At 44.1% G+C, this 23,540-nt stretch overlaps 1 protein-coding gene and 1 long non-coding RNA gene across 3 annotated transcripts in view; one reads left to right on the forward strand and one right to left on the reverse strand.

Annotated features, from left to right (window-relative positions):
- Positions 1-23,540, forward strand: part of TGFA (transforming growth factor alpha) — a 105,833-nt gene that overhangs the window by 53,612 nt on the left and 28,681 nt on the right. The window lies entirely within an intron of this gene.
- Positions 10,167-11,185, reverse strand: LOC125960765 (uncharacterized). Its single transcript, XR_007470774.1, has 3 exons — positions 11,081-11,185; positions 10,656-10,773; positions 10,167-10,257 (listed from the first exon to the last, which is right to left on the reverse strand). It is a non-coding gene; the product is annotated as an uncharacterized LOC125960765 (long non-coding RNA).

The following is a 23,540-nucleotide window of genomic DNA, read 5'->3' on the forward strand; positions in this document are numbered from 1 at the left end:
CTAAAGCTCATTTCCCACTGACACCCCAGTCCCATGCCAGGGCAGACAGCAAGCACCCTGGCCCTGGAGGAGGCCCCTTCCTGCTTTCTGATGGCTTTGAGCAGCATAGGAAATCCATATTCTCAGAAAATTGGAATCCAAGGCGTTGTCCCATAGCAGTATCATTAGGACTGGCAGACTCCGCAGAACTGGAGAGATGAGTTGTGCAATAGGTAAGGCCAGCTGGTTTAGCACTCTTACCCACTCTTTATAATATCTTGTTTCCTGTGGTTTAATATTTTATTTCAGGTTAGATCCTGAGATCTAACCAACTGATTTGCAACAACTTCTTGAAATGCTGCCGTTCTATAACCTGGGAACGGCCTCCGAAGTCAGTTTTCTTCAGTTTTAACAATACCACATTGGCTTTCTTCCATTGACAGAGCTGAGAGTTTATGCTGGAATAAGCTGTTTTTAACTATTTTTCCTCTCATGTCTAACAATTTCCAAGGCAGAACAATGCAAGGGTACCTCTCAGGAAATAAATGCAGTACCACTTACGAAAATAACCCATTTTGTGCATTTGATGCGAACTGTTGACTTTATAGAAGGATCAAAAGCATCCATCAGCCTGGACAGCTGTGATACAGATCCTCTGAAATGATTCTTACCGGTCCAGCTAATACGGCTGAGGAACTTGTCAGTGGAGCTTGTATGTCAAGCATCAGATTACAGGCCACACTGACCTTTCCAAAGCTGGAGCCCACTTCCTTCCTGCCCATCAGCCAGAGCGTCCTCTCCACCTGAGCTCTTTCTCAGAAGTCAGCGGGGCTGAAGTGCCATGTGCCCAAAGGAAAAGAGCTCCAGGGCTCAGCTCCTTGTCTGCAGGGACGGCAGGTGCAGCTTCTCCTTATTTCCAGTGCCTCCCACGTGGCAGGTGCAATTGATGTTTTTCTTTGATTTGTGCATGGTGTCAGGTCTCGTACAGACATCAGAGATTCGTTGAATTAAACGGAAATGCTTAGCAATCTGAAAATGAGCCTGCTTAGGCCAGATCTCCTTGGTATGCTTTCTTGCAAATGAAGATAGTTGAATACGTATTTGAGCTCTGGTTTGAACCTCAACCCAATGCAGCATCTCCCACGTCACCATCGGCTATAAGAACTGGCCGCCGCAGTAGCAGCAGCCAGAGACCCAAGGCGCTCCTGCCCCACGAGGCCCCGCTGCATGCAGCTCCAACCTCCCTCTTCAGCAAATGCCTCTTTCCTCTCTCCTCTCCGTGCTCCAAGTCTCTGGCCTCCTTTGTTTTCCTCAGAGGTGTCAGACCCTTCTCCATCTCGGGGCTTTTGCACTTGCTCTCCCTTCTGCCTGGGATGCTCTCTCAGCAGTTTTTCCATGACTGACTTGTCTGTGTCCTGAGGGTCTCAGATCTCAGAGCGCTCTTCCCTGGATGGTGACCTCCGACGGCAGCTCTCCATCACACCTCTCTTCCTTTCCTTCGTAGCACTCACTGCTGTCTGTAATGATTTCATGTGTTTATTGACTTATCATCTGCCTGCCTTCCCCAGTCGCCCTAAGTTCCTTGAGTGCAGGGATCTTGTCTGGCTAGTTCATTAACGGCTCCCTGTGCCCAGCACAATGCTGGCCACATAGAAGGCACTTGATATTTGTGTAAGTGAATGGAGAAATGAATGAATTTGTGCTTTACGTTACCACTGCATCTTTACAATACTCACTATGGACACATGGGGAAACTGAGGCCCAGAGGGTTTCAGGGACTCGCCCAAGGTCAGAATTAGTAACAAAGGGCTGAGATTTGATCTCAGTCTGCCTGTCTGCAAAAATTTGTAGCAGAGTCAGGTCTGAGGTTAGGGTTCAGATTTTTGCCTTATTCTGTACCTTCATGGATTTGTTAATAGCAAGTATTTGGTTTATTCCTGTGACTCAAAAATTCTTGTCCGTGGCCCTTGAAACAGGTCATTTCCCACAGTTTTGTGCAAAAGAACCTGGTGGAAACAAGGAAATGTTCCAGCAGAAGCATATTTTGGAGGGAGCTATAGACGTTTGCTTGAGCCTGAGGGTTATGGATGATTCGAGAAGTAATGCATGTCTTAAAGTCTAGATTTTGGAAAATAAAAATAATTATGGCAGCAAATGGAAAGCAGGGCTAAGCTCCAGGCAACACTGATGATGCTTGGTAACAACACTTCCCCAGCAGCGGGAGCTTCTGAGGTTCCTGTGTGCTGTAGCAGCAGCACTGAGATCTGTCAGAGCCAGACCTCTTAGACTAGAAGACTGACAGAGGGGGCCCAGTAAACTGGTTGGAAAGGAGATAAACTGCTGTCTTTAAAAACTATATTGTTATATACCTGGAAAACACACAAATCACCAGAATGCCTGTTAGAAATATTAAGAGTATCTAGTAGGGTGCAAGTAAGAAAATAATCAGTGGTTTCCTAAAAATCAATTAAAAGTGTGCTGGGGAAGGTCACCTTCAAAATAGTTATGAAACATAGACTATAGACTCCGTAGGGATAAACTTTAAAAGATGTGCTCAGCATCTGTTTGAAGGATACCATAAAGTTTTCCTTTTGAGGTAACTGATTTGACTAAATAAAGAGAGCCATGCCTCCAGAGCAAAGCACGATGATATGAACTGTTAGTCCTGCCTATTATTACTTTATAAACCCAAGGCAGTCCTAGATAGTCTTTACACAGGATCAGAATGGGGAAGGGGCAACTTGACTAAATGATTCTAAAGTTTACCTTTAAGAATAAGGCACAAGAAAATGTTGATATAAAAGGTGGAGGGATTTGTGCCATCAAGTATTAACAATTAATATAAAGCTGCACTAATTAAAACATTATGACACTGACACAAGAATAGATACATTCGGGACTTCCCTGGTGGTCCAGTGGTAAAGAATCCACCTTCCAATGCAGAGGATGCAGGTTCAATCCCTTGTCAGGGAACTAAGATCCCACATGCCGTGGGGCAACTAAGCCCGTGTGCCACGACTGCTGAGCTCCCGCGCCTCAACTAGAGAGCCTGCGTGCCTCAAACTACAGAGCCCACGTGCTCTGGAACCCGCATGCCACAACTACAGAGCCCACGTGCCCTGGAGCCTGCGCACCACAGCTAGAGAAGAGAAACCCCGCATGCCACAACTAGAGAGAAGCTCATGCACCCCCACAAAAGATCCTGCATGCCTCAACGAAGATCCCACGGACCACAATAAGACCCGACGCAGCCAAAAATAAAAATAAAATAAATAATTTTTTTAAAGGCATTAGATTTTTTTTTTTTAAAAAAAGAATAGATATATTCATGAGCCAGTGTGGAAGGTTCCAGAAGAGAGCCAATTACATGTAACAGGTTGACATAATACAAAGTGGCATTTCACATCCCTAGGGAAAGAGGGGATGACGTCATAAATGATTCTGGGGTCACAGGCTAAACATTGAAAAAGAGACAAAGATAGGAAAACCTAATGACATTCTAAAATAAGTTCTAGCTGACTAGAGTAATTGTTTAAATGGAAGCAAAAAGTTTATCTAAGAAAATATAGGTGAATATTATATGACTTACACAAAAGGAGAACTAATCAGAACACTGAAGACAGAAACCATAAAGGAAAATAGATATATAGAAATCGTAATTTTCTGAATATCACAGAAAGAACACTATAAAGAAAAGTCATAGATAATATTTGCCAATCGTTAAAACATAAAGTACTCTTACAAACCAATAACAAAAATTTTAATATACCAGTAAGAGAACAAGCAAATTATTTGGATAAGTCACAAGATAATAAGTACCTGTGGGCAATAAACATAGAAAAGGTATCCAGCCTTGCTAGTCATCAAAGAAATGCAGATTAACTCAAGATATCATTTTCATTGATCAAATTAGCTAAGGTAAAAATTGGTGTACAAAATAGGTAAGGTTGGAGACTCATACCGTTGAGTGTGTAAGTTGTAAGTCTCACGTGTATGAGAGCAATTTCATAATGCTCATCGTAAGTCTTTAAAATGCCCTGCTTACCCAATGACCCAGAAATAACACTTCTAAGAATTTATCCTAAGGAAATAAGCGTGGGTAGATTTGTACGACTTGGTTACGATGATGTTCATGGCAGCAAGATATTTTTCAGGAAAACTCCAAGTATTGAGATGGTAAGAGGTGCTGGGGAAGGTTTAGGATTGCTCTGGTGGGCAGAGCCTGTGTCCATATTACTGGACCACACAGAACCTTTAGCGCTCAGGTCACCATCTGAGGGGCCAAAGAAGTGTACAAGTAAATGGCATGATGCATTTGATGGCCTGTTTTTAGGGCTTTGTTTTTTCATTTTGATGGAAGTTTTTCAGGTCTGTGTCTTTCAGGTTACTATGAATTGGGGTCCATATTTCTCATTTATAGTTTTGAAGTATTGAACACTTGCTTAGGTTTGTATAGTACCTGTGGACATAGTCATTTGATTGAACTTATAACTGTGTTGGCCCTCGGATTATAATTGTACAAGCAAAAAATGTAGGTTTGGACTTCCCTGGTGGCGCAGTGGTTAAGAATCCGCCTGCCAATGCAGGGGACATGGGTTCGAGCCCTTGTCTGGGAAGACCCCACATGCTGCGGAGCAACTAAGCGTGTGCACCACAACTACTGAGCCTGCCCTCTGGAGCCCACGAGCCACAACTACTGAGCCCGCGTGCCACAACTACTGAAGCCCATGCGCCTAGAACCCATGCTCTGCAACAAGAGAAGCCACCTCAATGAGAAGCCTGCACACGGCAATGAAGAGTAGCCCCTGCTCTCTGCAACTAGAGAAAGCCCGCATGCAGCAACGAAGACCCAACGCAGCCATAAATAAATTTTTAAAAATTTATTAAGAAAAAAATATAGATGTACAGGTTTCCTTTTCCTCCCGCTCTACCAATTTTTGCCTTCTAGAAGGGCCATCAAACTTGCAAATATTTTTCTGCAGACAACAGATTACTGGACAAATAGAATTATTTTTGTTAGGTATAGTAGCTAAATAATGGTCCCCCAAGGATGTCCACATCCTGAGCCCCAGAACTTGTGCATATGTGACCTTGCATGGAAAAAGGAACTTTGCAGGTTGATTAAATTAAGGGCCTTGAAATGGGGAGCTTGTCTTGGATTATCTGGGCAGACCCAATGTAATCAAAAGGGCCCTTATAAGAGGAAGGCATGAGGCCCAAAGTCAGAACAGGAGAGGAGATGCGGGAAGCAGAGATTGAAGTGATGCTGCGTCTAGTCAAAGACTAGTTCTGGCTGATTCTAAGGCTGGGAAAGGCAAGGAAACGATTCCCCCCAGAGTCTTTAGAAGGAACCAGCCCTGATGACACCTTGATTTTAGCCCCATAAGACTCATTTCAGACTTCGGACCTCCAGAACAATAAAATGATACATTTGTGTTGTTTTAAAAGTCACTAGGTTTGTGGTAATTTGGCGTAGCGCAATAGGAAACAAATACATTTGGAAAAGGAGGAAAAAATCAAACTTATACTTGAGCCGCAGTTATACATTAGTTGGTCCCGGATGAGAAGTTCAGAGACCTAGATTCTGCTCATGACTTTGGGAAGTCACCTCTCTAGATCTCATTGTCTTCATCCTTAAGGTTCACTTCTTGCTATAAAGCTCTGGTCTTCCTCAGCATTTGTTTACCGTCGTTAAATACATCATTATGGTGACACTGATAAGTGCGTGAGGCTGGTGAATACATTTTAGTTGATTTGTTTTGGAAGCTGACTACAGTATTGTTAGCATTATCCTTTTTGGGGTGTGTGGTGTGTCCTCATATGGAGGATCTTGGAATATCCCAGTGAGTGCTGTGGAGTCAAGTGAAGACACACACAGAGGTCAGAAGCCATTAGAACTACAACAAATGGATTACAAAGTGACCTGAGATTGGGCATGCAAGCCTGACAGACTCTCCCATGGTGATCCGAGATCTTTCTAGGAGGATTTTCTAGATCTCGCCTACTCAGACCCCTACTCCAAATCACTGCAGAGTTTTGCAGATGCAGAATGAGAAGTTTGAGACTATAATGTCACACCACGGCCCTGCCGTGGAGCAGCTCAGGTGTCCATAGTCACTTGCCCAGCAGACCCACAGGACCTGCCCAGGAGAGAGAGTGGGCCTTATTCATCTTCTCTCCTCACATGTGGTCTGCTCTCTGGCTCACAGAAGGAGCACAGAAGGAGCACAGTAAACATTGCTGAAGAAAACTGTTCAGAACATTAGCAGTGAGAGTTGTCACTTGATACTAGAGTGTATGCATGTTTAATTGGTACACGGGCATTTCGTGGTTTTATCACGTACATTCTTTCCTCTGCATATAAGCACAAGAACCACAATCAGTATCCATTACTGTTTGAGTTTGACTATATTAAAGATAAATACATACACGTAGTTTTCAAACTGAAGTTTGTTCCTATGAGGGATCCAAGCTACATTTTAAAATGAGAATGAATTCGTCTTCTCACCATTGGGAATGAACTACTGTAGAATTTAGCATGCACGCCAAAAGTAAAGCTGTGTTTATCAGGGAATAACTTGATAGACATCTTTGTTTTTCAGAGCAATTGGAAGCACAGTTGGTGATTGAGAACCATGCCGGGGGGGGGTGCCGTTCTAACTTGTTATCCCAACATGTGGAAACGTTGTGAAATGGAACTGGGGTTTTAAAGTTAAACATGGGATATCATTTCAGTCATCAAAAGGGATATCAAGGAACATGAAGGTGACCAAAACAGGCTAGCACAGTAAAAAAAAAAAAGGGGGAAAAAATCCCAGGCTTGATTAACCAGTCATGGCTGTGCTGCCAACCAGCAGAGCGACCTTGGGCAAATCACTTAACCTCTTGAGTCTGTTTCGTTGTCTATTAAATGGGAAAAAAATACCTTCTTGTCTGGTGGTGGTGAGAAATACGGGTGATGGCTGACACATGCAGCCACTCATCTTGTCCATGATGACTGACCTCAACAGATGCAGAGCCCAGCTCAACTGACCACGATCCAAGATGGAGCTCATTAATTACTGCTCTAGAATCCTCTCCCCTCTCCCCACCTTGGCCAGGTGTGGAGAAGGAAGTGCCACATTCCAGTACCTGTCATGGCCCATGGTGGCTGTGGAAGGCTCCCATCAGTAGGAGACAAGCTCTGTTGCCCTTCTTCCCCTTCTCTATCCCTTATTGTGTTGAGACCCAGGTTTTGTCTGTAGTGTTGCCTCCTTTCCTCTCATCCCTCTTGATACCTTTGTTTTTCTCTCCTTTGTATCAGCACAAACTGGAGTGTGAGTAGTAACCTCACCCGAATATAAGATCCTTGAAGGTAGGGCGTGACTTGCTTGTGGTTTTTCTCTTCCGTACTAAGTTTTCCTGTACACATAAAGAGCTCAGTTAATATTTGCTTTTAAAAAATTGTAGAATTGAAGATCTCACCTCCAAGACACTGGAGATGTACCTTGTGCAACTCATTTCCTGGGCTGTGTGAACTCGTAGTCCGTGCTGTGCGGACTGGCGCCCTGGGAGTTCCCAAGGGATGAGGGTAGGAAACTGACAGAGTCGTGGTCTCTTCCACATGGCGCAGAAGATGTATACGAGCCTTTTCTTAGGGGGTCAGAGGAGAGCAAAGAAACCCTTTCACTCATCAGAGCGGAGCGCTTCTGAGAAGGAAAGTGGTACCAACAGTAATGGGCGTAAGACCTTGTTAGGCCACTGTCTTCAGGAAGGGGGCCTGGCTGGCTTGGGGCAGGGTGAGAGGGAGACCTCTCACAGTATACACTTGTGTTCCTTGTGAATTCTCAAGAAGATGAAGGGAATGAATGTCTTTAAAAACCAGCTTTCATAAAGGCCATTTCGCAGGCCGAGGAAACTCCCAGAAGCACAGGCGGGCTTTGGCGGGGTCCTCTAGGCTGGAGCAGTTCTCCTCTGCACATGCGTGGTGGAGTGACTTCTAGACCCTGCCACACTGGAAAGTTTGGTCTGGTCTGGAAGGTTGTGGGTCCCCTGAACACTGTAAGCTGCTGGTCCTGGCCAACCTCCTGACACCTAATTGTCACCTTCCTCAACGTGGGTTTGTCCTGGGGGACCCTGTTCCAGCACCATTGCTGACACTGCACACCTGGGGCTGAATAGCCTGAGGGAAGCACCAGCCAGCAGCTCAGGTCCTGGTCCTCAGCCCGGCTCTCAGAGAACGTGCTGGGTTTCTGGTGGGACATGGGAGCTAACAGTGCCTTCTTTAGGAGTTAAAAGTGGGTGGGTGGGGCTTCCCTGGTGGCGCAGTGGTTGGAAGTCCGCCTGTTGTTGCAGGGGACGCGGGTTCGGGCCCCGGTCCGGGAGGATCCCACATGCCGCGGAGCGGCTGGGCCCGTGAGCCATGGCCGCTGAGCCTGCGTGTCCGGAGCCTGTGCTCCACAACGGGAGAGGCCACAACAGTGAGAGGCCCGCGTACCGCAAAAAAAAATTTTAAAAAGTGCGTGGGTAGGTGGGTGAACTCTGTGCTGCCCCTGGGCTTGAAATACTGAATACTGACCGTTTTTTCCACTGTCAGTTCCCACTGAATATGGTCATGTTGTATGTCAAACCTGATGTGATTTGGGAAACCCAAGCCAGGAGTCGCTTTATATTTTCCTGAGTCACTTTTATGAATGGCTTGAATTGAAAGGAAAGACGCTGAGTGGTCCACAGCTATGTCTACACCTTGTTGTGCTGGCTCCAGGGCCAGATAAATGTGCAAAGTGCAGGAAGCCCTGTAAGCCGAGACTTGGCTTCGGGGCTGATGTCCTTCCTGCCTCGGTGGCTGGAACACGAGGGCAGATGTCTTTTCATAGCTCACCTATGAGTTTAAAGCAAAATAAGGCAGGAAGTCAGAGAGAGACCAATTCATACCCCCTTGATTATTTACCCAACGTGATGCTGAAAGACATGTGTGTTTTTTGGAAGTTCTGTTCCCTGGCAATGAAATAAAACCTCCTTTCTAGGCTAGAAAGATTGATGTCCAACTGCATTAAAGGAGTATGTGAGTAAAAGGATACTCTGTATTCTGCCAGTGAACACAAGAACTTCCACTGTGCTTATGGGACCATAGTGCAGAATGCGTTATCAGACCCGAAATTTGTAACACAGAAGTAAAAATGTTCTAATAAGACAGGAGCATAAAAATATTCCCACTTGCCATGGTTTGGAAATTGTTGTATGAGGAGGGTTTTCTTTTATTAGAAGATGGGAGAGAGGAAGTGTTACCTTTTAACCTCACCAAAGAATATGATTCAACCTTGTTTTTATTTTTCTCTTCCTTAAGGACATCATTTATTGATACCCTATAGCAAAGGCCCATCACATCAGTGGTTATATGTCCAGTTTCTTCTCAGTGAATTTTGCTTGGTTGTTTGCAAAGTTTTCTGTGGTTCTGTTTATAGTCCAGGAATTCCAGAAGGAATTTCTTAGTTTTTTTCTTTTAATATATTTATGTATACTAGACCAGTGGTTCCCAAACTTTACTGCATATTAGAATCACTTGGGGAATCTTAAAAAAAATCCCATTGTCCCAGCTGCACCCAACAACAATTAAGTTGTCATCTCTGGGGCTGGACCCAGGCTTAGGTACTTTTGCAAGGTGGTTCCAATGTGTGGCCAAGATTGAGAAGTGCTGGACCAAAGCAGCACTTAGCAAACTGCAGTGTGTACACAACCCTCTGTGGGGGACGGGGAGGTCGGGTTAAAATGCAGATTCTGATTCGGCAGCTCGGGGGTGGGGCCTGACACTCTGCATTCTGACAAGCCCCAGGGTGGTGTCAGTGCTGCTGGTCTGCGGACCGACCACACTGAGCAGTGAGGTCCTAGACTACAGAAGAGAACTTACAGCTAGATGCCACGTGGCAGACACAGTGATGATAATATGCTGCTCAGGTTCCCGCGTGTCCCCTGACTGCTGTCCCCTGCTGTGTAAACAGACAGCAAAGCCACCAGAGTTCATCTTCCTTTTCCTATGAGGTTTTTAAAATTATTATTTGCAAACCCCAAAGGAAAAACCCCTCCTTCTCAGACCTCACTTGACGGTGTGTCCTTGAGAACATGAGTCACCCCCGAGGTGGAGATTGGGGTCCGTCACCCCTGAGTGGGTGGCTGGGTATTGCAGTCGATAGGGTGGCGACCTGTGCTCTGTGCTCTGGCGGCTCGCCTGGTTGAGGGAACGTGCCCCGGGAACGCTGGTCTCGCGCTTCGTCTGGTGGGGATGAGAGACCTCGGTAAACACTGCGTGGGAAAAGGAATGAAATGGGCTGAGAATGAGGTTGAGGAATGGGTGTGTGAAACACCAGGTTGAGCAATGCCAGGGTGCCTGGAAGCAGCATGCCAACGCCCGCCTCTCCAGCAGCTCACCTGCCCGGAGAGGCCGGCGGTGCCGAGCACCAGGACGCGGGTGCCCTGGCAGAGCTCTGGGGGCACGGCCTGTCTGAGCCTCGCTCTGGGGCCTGGCTGTGGACTGGAGGGGCAGCTCCTGCCCACGCCTCCCCGTCTGGGGACCCCACAAACGATCTCCAGGCCCCGTCCTGTCCCCCAGGCTGGGAAAGATCATCTCGCTCTGTGTTTCCCACGCCCTCTCAATGCCTGGAAAGGTCTGATTCAAGGCCAAGACCCCTAACTTAATTTACCTGGATTCTTTGACCATCTTTGGACCAAGGAAGTCTTAGGACCGGGCTGGACTTTCTGGACTAGGCCCCTCTATGTAGAGAGTGGGTGAATTCTGTAGAACGGCCACCCAAGACTCAGCTAAAAGAAACAGACGTATGAAAACTTGCTCAAATTCTGGCCACTGTGGTTTCGCTCCCCAGACCCACCCGAGCAGATCGAATGTGCCTCCCCCACCCGCTCGCCTGCCTCTCGCCTCTGCGCCTCTGCACATGTGTTCTGCATCAGGGGACTGATTGCACATATTTGCTCTGCCCTTCTGAAGATCCCACGTTCAAGCTCACTTTCTCCAGCAAGCTTCCTCAGACCAAACTAGCTGCATTTAAATAATCACCTTTTCTTCCTTACTCCTTCAGCATCTAAGCATACCATTATTAACAGACATTACCTTTTCATTTCTGTGAGACTCCATCCTCCTCAAAGGGCTCTCTCATCCACCATCTCACTTTTGATAGAATCAGAATTTTAACATGAAGGGAACCTTGGGAACCGATTTTACAGAGGAATAAACTGAGACCCAGGGAAGGGAGTGACTTGGCCAAAGTCATGAAGAGTGGGTGTCCAAGCCACCACTAGGACCCAGGCTGCCACCTCAGTGTTTCATGATGCCATCCTTCCAGCCTTGGCACACCCTTGCATCTTCCTGCGCACAGGGCTACAGCAGGCCAGCGAGGCTGGAGGCCTTTGCAGATCCTATCAGGGACAGTTCACACCAAGCCAAGGGCATTACACAGCAGCGATGGTTGTTGTGTGCAGAGTTCCACAGAACTAGACTGCAAGACACACAAAGGAGATTTGAATAAATGGAAAAGCATAGCATGTTTGTGACTAGGAAAACGTCGTATTATCCAGTTATCTCTAAGTTAATTTCTAATGCCAGTCTCCAAAATATTTGGGTATCAGGGAGGGAACTTGACAATGATTCTAAAGTTCAACTGGAAAAAATCAACAGATGAGAATATCTAACAGTTTTCTTTTTTAATAATGTGTCATGGGGGCAAGGGAGAACAACAAATTTGTACTGCCAGGTATGAAACCATGTTACGGGGTTACAGTAAATAAAGTGGTTTGGTACTGATAGAGAAATAGAATCTCAGTAGAACTAAACAGAAAGACCAAAAAATAAGTATAGTTATGACAGAGATAACATTTCAAATCAATAGGGAAATGATGAGCTATTCAATAAATGGTGTTGGGAAAATTGGTTGGCTGTTTAGAAAACAATAAAGTACACACTATAAATAAATGTAAAATGATAGATTGTTTGGGGTTAAATGTAGATGATGAAATAGTAGAAGGAAATATAGGTAAATATTTGCATAATCTTAAGGAAGGGAAGGCCTCTAATCATAACACTGAGGTGATTTCTGCACAAGCAAAATGAAGATGCAAACCACAGATTATTGTCTATACATATGTATATATATGTATATAACAGGATACCACGTTATCATTCCTATCATTTTAAGGAGCTCTTACAAACAAACAGGAAAGAACATATCAGTACAAAAATGGACAAAAGATATAAGCAGCTAATTCACCAAAGCTGAAACACAAATGCTAATAATAATATGAAAAAAACATTCAACATCATATGTAATCAAGGAAATGCAAATTTATATGAGAGGTTTCCATAAGCCTCCATGAAATTGGCAAGGAGGGAAAGGGAAGGTAATATCCAGTGTTGGGAAGGTTAGGAGAGTTCATCTCCTCACTGGAGCATAAATTGTTACAAATGTCCTGGAATGCAGATTGACAATATGCCTCAGAAGTCTTAGAAATGAGCATTCCTTTGTCACACCAATTCTGCTCCCAGGAAAATAATCATAAATGTGCTTGAACAAAGGTCTGTGTAGAAGAGTATTCAGTTCTGTATTATTTACAGTAGTGAGTTACTGGGAAGCTATCAGTGTCCAACAAGAGGAGACTGGTTAAAGAAAATGTGTATCAGTGGAAAACTTCAGCTATTGAAGATTACCTTGTACTATAATGTTACTGAGTTGGGGAAATTTTCATGATAGCATCATTTTATTCCTGTTGGGGACAGAGTGGGGGCCCAGAATAAAGACAAAGGTTATACTCCAAAGTGCTTATACTGGTGATCCCTGAGTGATGGGCCAGCAGTGGTTATCTATAAGTGGTGGGCTTGCAAGTGACTTAGTTTTTTTTTTTCTTTCTTTGTGCTTTTCTATTCTCTCAAGTTTTCTGCCTTGAACATATGTTGCTTTTGGAAATTTCAAAAGTTATTAAAACAAGGAAGACAAAAGAAATGCAGGAGGTATAGTTGTAAGAATCTGGGTGGGATTTGCTCAGCTGTCTTTGAGAGACTATATAAGTGGCTTGTGGTCGGGGCCTGGTACCACTAGGAGGAGTGCACCCTAGAGGTGCCCAAACCAGGATCAAAGGAGGTAAAATACCCTGCCCTGTTCCCCAGGCCCTCCTTCCCATAAGGAGCAATAGATCAGAGTGTTCGTGGTTTCACTGTCTAGGTCTACAGAGGACATTTCTGCTGCGTTGCCCAGAGGCAAATATAGACCTTCCCCATTCACAAAAAGCATCTCACAAGTGGGTACATGCAGGACAGCTACACTCTGGTGGGTAGTAGAAAGCAATGACTTCTGACTTGGAAGGCTAGGAAAAATATATTCAGGACAGGTTAATTAAGAGACTAGTTATGTGAGCTTTTGCCTTTCAAATAGCATCACCGTGATACCACCTGAAGAGTAGAAGACCCTAAGAGTCCTCAGTTCCAGGAGGAAGCAACACAGTTGTGAATTGTTACATCCTGTTGAAGGGTACAGTGTTGATCCTGGTGTAGCTAATTAGTAGGTGTCTGGTCTTTCTCATATATACTTTTGTGTGTGTGTGTGTGTGTGTGTGTGTGTGTGTGTATGTGTATGTGTATATATATATATATGACCATCGCCTATAAAGATTTCATCAAGAGATGGACTATAGCACGTGTAAACAGGGAAGTAAGCACGTGTTTGGCAAAAGAGCCCCCCAGCTAATCAGTATGTTCTTAAACAGAAATGTGGGGGTGAGAAAGATAAAGATTCCAGTAAAAATATAAAGCCAGATGCTGCGGAGAGGGTGGCAAGTGTAGTTTGAAAATTAAGCAGCACTAAGCCCCTTGGAGCTGATTCTTAATTCTCAGTTACAATATTGAATTTGTTTTTAAATTTCTCAAAACCTTAAAGAAGGCCATGAAGTTATAACAATTTAGGAAGGGAGAGCTTAGCAAAGAAGAAGAATAATGCAGAATACAGCATTACTATCAACAATACTTAAAACTTCTGGTAACTGTAGTCTCAGAGCTCTCTTTGGGGGCAACGAATAAATTCAACTTGAAATTTTAATCCGGTTTATGCCATGTGGGCTTGTTAGGGAACTGTTTCTGAAAAACAAATAAATGGATGAGTCTGGTGAATTGAATGGGTGATTCCATGATGCTGTGAGCATTGGAGACTTGGTGGGAAGAACGTCATTGGAATAAGTGATTGGAGAATATGCCTTGTCCTGGAGTATATCAGCTAGGCTTTTGGGGTTGCAGCAATCAATTCTGGCTACCTTAAACAAAAGCAGCCTTGTTGGAAGGCTGTTGACAGCCCACAAAATCTGCAAGAAAGCTAGAGAATCATGCTTGGAAAGGTGCCTCCAGGGAGCCAGGCATCTCAGGACAGAACTGTGTTCAACACACTGCCATTGTAATGCATGAACTCCACCCTCATTAGCTCTGTGTCTTCTCAAGGTTCAAATTCTGTGAGGGACGGTAGGTGTCTGACTGTGGCCATAAACCAGTATAAACCCATGGTGGAAAAAGTAATTCCCCAAAATAAAATCTGGGTGCTGTTTGGAAGTGGAGAAATATTTGCCACGCAGCCCTAAATTGTTGAGCATGAGCTCAACAGAGACATGGATGTTTAATTCAAGGTTAAAAAAAAGGGAATACCAGGCTTCCCTGGTGGTGCAGTGATTGAGAGTCCGCCTGCCGATGCAGGGGACACGGGTTCGTGCCCCGGTCTGGGAGGATCCCACATGCCGCGGAGCGGCTGGGCCCGTGAGCCATGGCCGCTGAGCCTGCGCGTCCCGAGCCTGTGCTCCGCAACGGGAGAGGCCACAACAGTGAGAGGCCCGCGTACCGCAAAAACAAAAAACAAAAAAAAAAGAAAAGTCAAGCACAGGTGGGGTGCCCCCCTCAGGGACACCATATGGAGGGATGGTCTCTGGGCTAGCTAGAAAGTTAGATTTGAGCACCTCCATCTCTGTAATATTTCATTCCTTGGTTAGGGAGGAATCTGGGGAGATGGGACCCTATAGGGCTTTTTTCTCTTTTTTATTTTACTTTCGATAGAAAAGAAATGTTTCATCAAAATATAAGATCTTTGTTTCTGAACCAGTGTGGCTTGGAGAAGCTATTAAGAGGTAAAATGACCTTGGTGTTTCTGGAATCCCCTTACATTTCTCCTTTTAAGAACAGAGTTCTGATGAGGTTGGTTTACATCTAGCCTGTGGAGTTAAAACCAGGAATTCCCAACTTTTTATGAGACAAAGCCTTTAGATCATGGAAGGGACAGGAACACTGGCACTGAGTTTTCTCTTTGGGAATCCCAGCAGACCTTGGAGAGAGGGTTGAGTATGCAGTTCTGGGGCATACTGGCCAGGTAAGGCTCAGACATCTACTGGGGGAAACCTGTCCACTCGGAGCATGCAAAGGTACTTGCTGACACTTCACTGGGGATTCCATAGGGAGAACTGAGAATGCAGTTCCTGGAGAAACTTAAGGGCGTTGGTGGGGGGTGGTGAGGGAGTGTTACACTGGTCACCCGTAATGTAGAAAATGTCTATAGGAAAATGAAGGGAGACGTGTGCATACCACTTTCACTCCTCCTTTCTCCCATCTGCCCGTGGATGCTGATTGAAATGAGTGATCGGTGGAACATGAAACTATTTCTAAACTTGTATCAGTACTAGAGGCTCTGAAGAATTTCTGCCAGTGAATGTTCAGATGGGACCCATCCCCCCCAGAACAGCATCCACCCCTCCAGGAGGCGAGGGGATTGTCAGAAGCAGAATCACACCTTGGAAGGCCAGGGTATGTAGGTGAGAGCTGGCCACGTGGCAGTAGGGTTAGGGAAGGTCCATCTGGATCCTGTCTACACCTCAAGAAAGGACACCAGTCAGGGCCACACTGAATGATGAACTCCGTCAGCTCTTACTCCTGGCGTGGCATGGGTGCGTCGCAAACAAGGGAAGAAAAGAAAAAGCTTCTGTCCCAGAGATAAAACCCTTCGCTGTACTTGCTCTGTCTCCTGCTTCTACCGAACAGATTCCTCAGATATTTAAAGCCAATATTTAAACTTTTCCCTTTCTATCTTTATCTGGGCCAAAAATATTGAACAGGGCCACACGGTCTCTGACGGAGCCTATCTTAACTCTCCATCATACTCTACAAAGTAGATCTTCGTCTGTAAAGATGATGATGCAAGAAATTACTGGCCACATGAAAGATCTATTGGGTTGGCCAAAAAGTTAGTTCGGGGTTTTCTGTAAGATGTTACAGAAAAACCGGAATGAACTTTTTGGCCAACCCAATATCATATGAGAAGAATATTTGTGAGGAATTTCAATGACTGTCTCTACTTCTAGGAAATGGGAGAAGATGTAGAATTATCTCTAATTCGTGTCTTTGAGACTGAAGCTGACATTGCATCAGTCAGGGAGCTATTAGTAAAGAAACAACTGCAAGGACATGAAAAATATGGCACCTAATTTTGAATTTGTAATGGACCAATGAGTAACAGATTTGACAGTAAGTCAAATCAGTGATTTTTTTTTTTTAATGACCTGGGAAATATCTCGTAGAGCTCAAAAGGACGCAAAGATAAAAATACAGAGGAGAAAAATCTGAAAAACAGAATTAAGTGGTCCAATACACAGATAATAATAATTGCAGAAGAAGAAAGCAGACTAAGGTTGACGCAGTCATCGATGAAGTAATTCAAGAGAACTTTCTGAAGCTGAAAAAAGATGTGTCCTTAAGATTGAAAGCATTAACTTCCAACGTGACTTGACAAGTTTTCATTCAAAGAAAGAAACCTCATAAGCATCCAGGTGAAAACAAAAAACAGGTTTCTTACAAAAGAATACAGTAAAGCTAACTTTGGGCTTCTCATCAACTACAAGCCACAAGTCAGTGGTAGGAGGCCTAACGGGGTCTACAGATTGTGACCCAAGTTGTCCTTCACATGCAAAGCCATGAATGTGGACGAGAACATAGAAAGAGATTCTCAGACATGTAATAGTTCATGATGTAGACATACCCCTCGCATGCCCTTCCTGGAAAAATGTCCAAAGATCCTACACAGCTAGATAGCAGCTGTATCAAGGTCAAAAGCTCCAAAAATGGGAAAGATACGGTGTAGAAAACACAGTGATGATGTGTGTCCCAGTAACTGTTGTTGATTTAGCTATATTTAGTACAAGTGTCAAAATTAATTAGTAAAATAAAAGTTACATATAGAAATAATGCAAAAGGGATATGAAATCAGGCTGTAGTAACTGGTAACTGGGGACAAGAGGAAGGAGGAAGTAAAAGTACACTGAATTCCATATCGAATGGAACATCCAATTTCATTCTTTTTTTTTTTTTTTTTTGGTGTGTGTTTGGTACACGGGCCTCTCACTGTTGTGGCCTCTCCCGTTGCGGAGCACAGGCTCCGGACACGCAGGCTCAGTGGCCATGGCTCACGGGCCCAGCTGCTCCGCGGCATGTGGGATCTTCCCGGACCGGGGCACGAACCCGTGTTCCCTGCATCGGCAGGCAGACTCTCAACCACTGCGCCACCAGGGAAGCCCTTTCATTCTTAATGTTGATAATTAGAGAAAATAAATTAAATATTTTTAATTTAAAGATAACCATAAATAGATATATCTAAATCATTACAAGGGAAAAGAAGTCAAAGAAACATAGTCCCTTATGCAAAGGACAACAACAAAAAAGGGAAAACAACTAGAAATCATAAGCATTTATAAAATGTTCTGTGAAAGCAGTGGTTATTTCTCAGCAATGGCAAGTAATTTTCTTAGGATTTTTCTATTTTCTAAAATTTCTACAATGAAAATGTATTACGTTTTAAATAACAAATTATAAAACTCTTTCTGGGGCTGTTATAAAAAGTTGTTTCATATGTAACACACCACCAGTAAAATTAAAGCCTGGATGGAAAGCCCCCAGTGATATTGATGAGATATTATCAAGATACTCTGAGGCAGATGATTTAAGATTTTTGTAACTGGTGAGATACAAGATGTGGCAATTTGGAGAAATTATAGGGCACCACCTTCTGTATCAGGAAGACTGAAGATGTGGTAGACACGTTGCTATCCTGCCCTGGTGAATTTTTTGTCTAGAGAGTTTTGATAATCTAGTAAACTCACATCAGCTGCGTCATTTCAAACAAGACAGCTGGACCCTGCCTGCTCTCAGTTGTGGCCACAGTGCTTTATATTTTGTTGTGTTCTCAGACTTACACTTGAAGAGGTAGCCTTTGCTCAGTTACAAATGCTGGTCGCATAAACATTGAGCAAGGACAAGTCACTCCTGGCCCGCAAAAGATTATTACCAACCCTGTAGAGGTAGGTGAGGGTTGACCTGACCAGAGAGTGGACAGGACATACCATAAGCTGAGGAGCAAGGGTTTCAAACTGGAGGCTTCCAGTAAAGGTCAAAAGGACTTGAGATTCTAAGTGTAAGACATGTTGGTATTTTGGGTGAGTTTCCCAGAAGCGACTATGGGAGAAGAGGAGAAAAGGAAATGATCTATTAAGAGGATTTCTCCCTCATCAGAAATTCACTAACCCCCAAACACTGTTCAGACTTAGCACTTGAGTAACACTCCCTGCTGTAATGGACAAGCCCTGAATGCTGTTTATTTCCTGCATATTTCAAAGTCTGTGCAGGTGTTCCTGGCCTTACAGACTTCTTTCCTTGCAGTTATCCAAGGACCCAGGCTCCTTCCATCTTGTGTCTCCTCCCTCCTCCATGCCTTTGGAGGAGTCCCCTCCATTTAGACAGCAGCTAGGGAAAGAAAAAGGGAGATCTCACTGGAGAGGTTTATATGGACCAAAGTGGTACGTATAACTTATGCTCACATCCATTGGCCATAACCTGGTAACATGGTCACACTTACCTGCAAGGGAGTCTGGGAAATGTAGTCTGTGTGTCCAGGAGGGAAAGTAAGAGAGGTTTAGAGGAACTCATGGGAGTTTCTGCCCCAGATTTTTTACTTCTTCTCATTCCCTGCCTCCTTCATAGAATGGTTTCCCAAATGTCCTCTTTCAATTAAAAAACAAAACAAAACAAACAAACAAAGACATGAGTATAGGAGTTGGAAGTGGAGTGGATCACGCAGGCCATGTTCTTTCTGGGGTTCATTGTTGTTTATAGTGGGAGCATGTGAGGTTTCTGCGCCTAGAGGCCAAGCCTGAGGGCAGCTTTTACTAAACATCTTTCATCTTAGCATCCTCTATCTTCTCTAAACATTTATTTTGTGTATCCCTCCTCCTTATGGCCCCTTTAATGATAAAACACAAAGCAGTAACATGATTTATGTTATGCAGATTCAAATCTAGATTCATAAAGGCCAGTTTCTATAAAACTAGTTTTATCTGTGAGTAAAACAATGAAAAATAAAAATTGTTTAAACTTTATCTTTTTAACGTTGTACAGTTTTAATTTTAAATAATGTTCATTTTCAAACTCTAAATGTTCATTTTATAAAATTGGGAAAATTATGAAAGAGAAAATGATTGCCCATAACCCCACCACCCTCTCAACATCTCGGTGTTTTCCTTTTGGAATATAATCTTAATTAAAGGGCTTTTATCTAAGGTCAACCGAAAATCATCAGTATAACTGCCAGGTTGAAAAGGAAGAGCCACGTATTTGTCAGGGGACAAAGTCCCAGCCGCAAAAATCACATCTATGATTTTAAGGCTGTTGAGCTTTGCCTAAAATTTACCTCCGGATGCCTCCATTTCCTCACTTTAAAATGAGGAGTGTCCTTCATCTACCCAGACCGCATCTGCAGACTGTAAATGAACAAGGCATCTGTCAAAAAGTTCTGAGGGCATAGAGTGTTCTAGAGAAACAGTTGTCCTAGTAGTATTTACATGTACTCAGTGTGGAGGGTTTGAAGGGATTATGGTTCAAAGACTCAACAGGAGGAAGCATTTTTTCCTAAGGGTGGATTGAGGGTTTCCTGCCAACCACTTTACCTAACAATTTTGATATTAATAAAGAGGAGAACAGAGACACACAGAGACTGCAAACCTAGGTGGCCCCAGGCTCCAGCGGGGCTGTTCTTCCAACAAAGCCAGAAGAGAATTCCCCGTCCAGCAGGACTCGGCTCTAGTTCCCAGAGCCGTTCACACTTTGATTCAAAGCTGGCTGATGAGAGCCAAACGAAGATATCCTTGTTTACTTTGTAAGTGGAAATTTGAAATGAAGTATTTTCAAAATGCTGGTTGACACCCAAGAGGACGTAATTAGAATAAGGGGCTTTCTGGTTTGATGATGTGAAAGAAAGAGATGATCTGTCTCTTTGAAATCAAATTATTAAATTGTAAGAGAGAGGGGAGGTTTGACTTTCAGTCTTCAAAGCAAAATCACGACTGGCAATTTTCTTAATTGGTTTTTTGCTTTAAATCGCTAAGGCCAAGGTAGAGAGAGAAGGGGCAGCCGGGGGCTGGAGAGCAGGGTGGTGAGGAGAAGAAGGAAGAGCTGGGTTGCAGGGGGCGGTAATCTTCCATGTGTGGTGCATTTCCCTTCTATTTCCATCTCATTTTTAATCCTTCACGGACTTAAAATGCAGTTTGGGGGCTACTCGGGGCATCTCAGGCATGCCTCTCCCTTCCTCATGCGCTTTGGGGGAGGAGGTGGTGTTACTGGTGAAAGCTGGACGCAGGTAAGAGGCCAAGTTGAAATCTGTATTCTGAGATCTTTAGATGAGTACGCCCAGAGTCTGGTTTTAGCCCATACTTCACATGATGTCACTGAGATTTTATTTTCGATTCCTAAAGCCTCTTTGCTAATTAAAACCATTTTGCCTTGGGACTTTTAGCTCCTTTTATTCTAAAAACAGCCCTGAGAATTTCATGGTAATTCCTGATTTGTTTACTCTTCAAATGAAAGAGTTGTCTTAACTGCCGGAAGGTGCCCGTAAGGATTTAACCCTCAACTCATTCTTTCTCTCTTTCGCCCTCTCCCCACTCTCTCTCTCTCCACGCGGCCCCCCCCACACACACACACCCTGAAGCGACAATGGGGCATATTAGGAAGAGCAGGAACTTTAGAGACTGCCAGCCATGAGTTCTGGTTTCAGCTCTGCCATTTGCAAACTTAGCAACATTGAACATCCTTAACCTCCCCCGGCTTTACTTTCCTCATCTATAGTCTGGGGTAGTAACGAGTACCTCTCAGGACTTTTGTGAGAATTAAACAGAATTCTCTGTATAAAATGCTGGGCATAGTGTTTGCATTTAGTAGACAATGTATTAATGGGAGCTACTATTCATAATAATGGTCGTCGTCATCATCGTTCGCATCATCGTAGTCCAACCGCAGAAAATCCACACTGGGTTAAAAACTCTAAGCCCAGTTAAAATCTCTAAGCCCACTTTAGGTGGGATATGAACCTAGCAAATTGTTTTTATGTTCATGCTATGTGATTCTCTTCTTCTCTTGGATTAGAAAAGGATACCAAAAGTGATGCAAATTCTGCCTTTGCCTTAGAAATAGGCACAAGCAGGATGAACCCCATTGGAGTCAAATACCACTGGTGACTTTCTCTCTGAATGTGTGTCTGTTTTCCTCTCTCTGTCTCTCTCCGCCCACCCCACCACACACACACACATACACACACACACACACACACACACACATGCGCGCGCGCGCACACACACACAGGTGTTGTGTTATTAAAAACAGTATCTTTGTAGGAAAATAGGAAATATGTTGTCTATGTTGTCTGCTGCTTCACCAATACCTTTCTTTGAATTTGGTTCCATCACGTCTGATTCCCCTTGGGTTTTACCCAAAGAGAGAAATGCTCAGAGGGAATTAAATTAGCTCAGATGCTCCCTTAGGTTCCCCCAGCATCTTGTTTAAAGCTGTAAAAGCAATTCAGAGTCCATTTTAGCTGTGCTCTAAGCCAGAAGCTCCCGATTTCTAGGGCATGAGCACCATGTAGCCCAGAGATTGGGGCTCTGGGGAGAGCATGCTTTGTGAGACCACTTAGTACCATCCTATGGACCAGCTCCCCACCCTACTTCCAGCTACTCCTCAGTTAAGCATCATCTGTGGACAGATAGAAATCTCTTTTGCATCTTTGTTTCTCAGCTACTACTCCCTTGTGGGAATAATAAGTCCCATATGTATAGTTCCCCACTCCTCCCCCAGATAAAGTAATACTTCCTGTTGCTTCTCCTAAAAGTGTGCCTTTCTGATTACTAGAAAGTAATCTAGTTTCCTAACTACCTAACAAGCTGAGAATTCCCCTTCCTCGTTGCCACATGATTTGTAGATTTTGATTATGTGCCTTCCCAGCATTTGTCTTCTTGGACTTGAATAGTGTCCTAATTTTCTACAGCTCTTTACTCTCTTAGAATCAGAGAGACCTGAGATAAAATCCCAACTCTAGTACTTTCTAGCTACGTGTCCACTGGCAAGTTTATCTAATCTTTAGTTTCCTGTTCTCATCTGAAAAACAGAGAATAGTAATGCTTACCCCACAGGGTGGTTTGAGGTTTTAGGAGATAAAATGGTATCCGTGTTCTTAAGTGGGGATGAAGGTATGGGTAGGGTCTAAAGTCAGTTTAAGACCAGGGAAAATGTGAAGATCAAATAGGGTCAAAAGTAGACGGTGTTGGAAAAGATTGCTTAAAAAGTAGTAAATCTGTAGTCAGAGATCATGTAATAGGAAAAATATGTATCTTTTAAGTATAAGATTTACTCTCGGGAAATTGAGCATCTTGGGGTGGGGGATGGTAGTAAAAACAATAGTGCTACACTCCCCCCATCCATGGAATGGCAAGAGGAATTGCAGGGCTACTTATTTTTCTCTCATCACTTAACTAAAACAAATGACCGCTCCCTCTTAAATGATGGTACTGTGGGGCTTCCCTGGTGGCACAGTGGTTGAGAGTCCGCCTGCCAATGCAGGGGACACAGGTTCAGCCCCGGTCCAGGAAGATCCCACATGCCGCAGAGCGGCTGGGCCCGTGAGCCATGGCCGCTGAGCCTGCGCGTCCGGAGCCTGTGCTCCGCAATGGGAGAGGCCACAAGAGTGAGAGGCCCGTGTACTGCAAAAAAAAAAAAAAAATGATGGTACTGTGAAGCCAAACTGCTTTCAAATTGCTTTATATCTATTATTTTTAAAGTATCCACTGTCCTTAGTTTTAATAGTGAATGAGTTGAGTGATTGTATTTATGTCATACCACCGCCACACACATCCCAAATACAGCAAAATCGAATTCCCCTTGATTGGCCAGTAGGCCTTAAGAATAACATGTGTTTTCCTACTTCTGTGAATGTAGCTGGGCTTACTCTTCCGTACTCTGCTGACTTCCACTGCTCGCTTGAAATTGCCCCCTTGTTCATCTGCCCCCTCACACAGCCTCAGGAAATGCCCTTAGTAATTGTCTTCCTTTGTGGGATGTTCCTCTCTGTGGTAAAGGTCAGCAGTGTTGCCATGCTTGATCCTGACAACACTCTTCCTCCTTGGGATCATTTATAAAACTTCTAATAGTTCTTTTTCTCACTCCCCAAATGCCCAGGGAGACCAGG

This window comes from Orcinus orca, chromosome 13 (assembly GCF_937001465.1).
Source record: "Orcinus orca chromosome 13, mOrcOrc1.1, whole genome shotgun sequence".
Lineage (NCBI taxonomy): Eukaryota > Metazoa > Chordata > Mammalia > Artiodactyla > Delphinidae > Orcinus > Orcinus orca.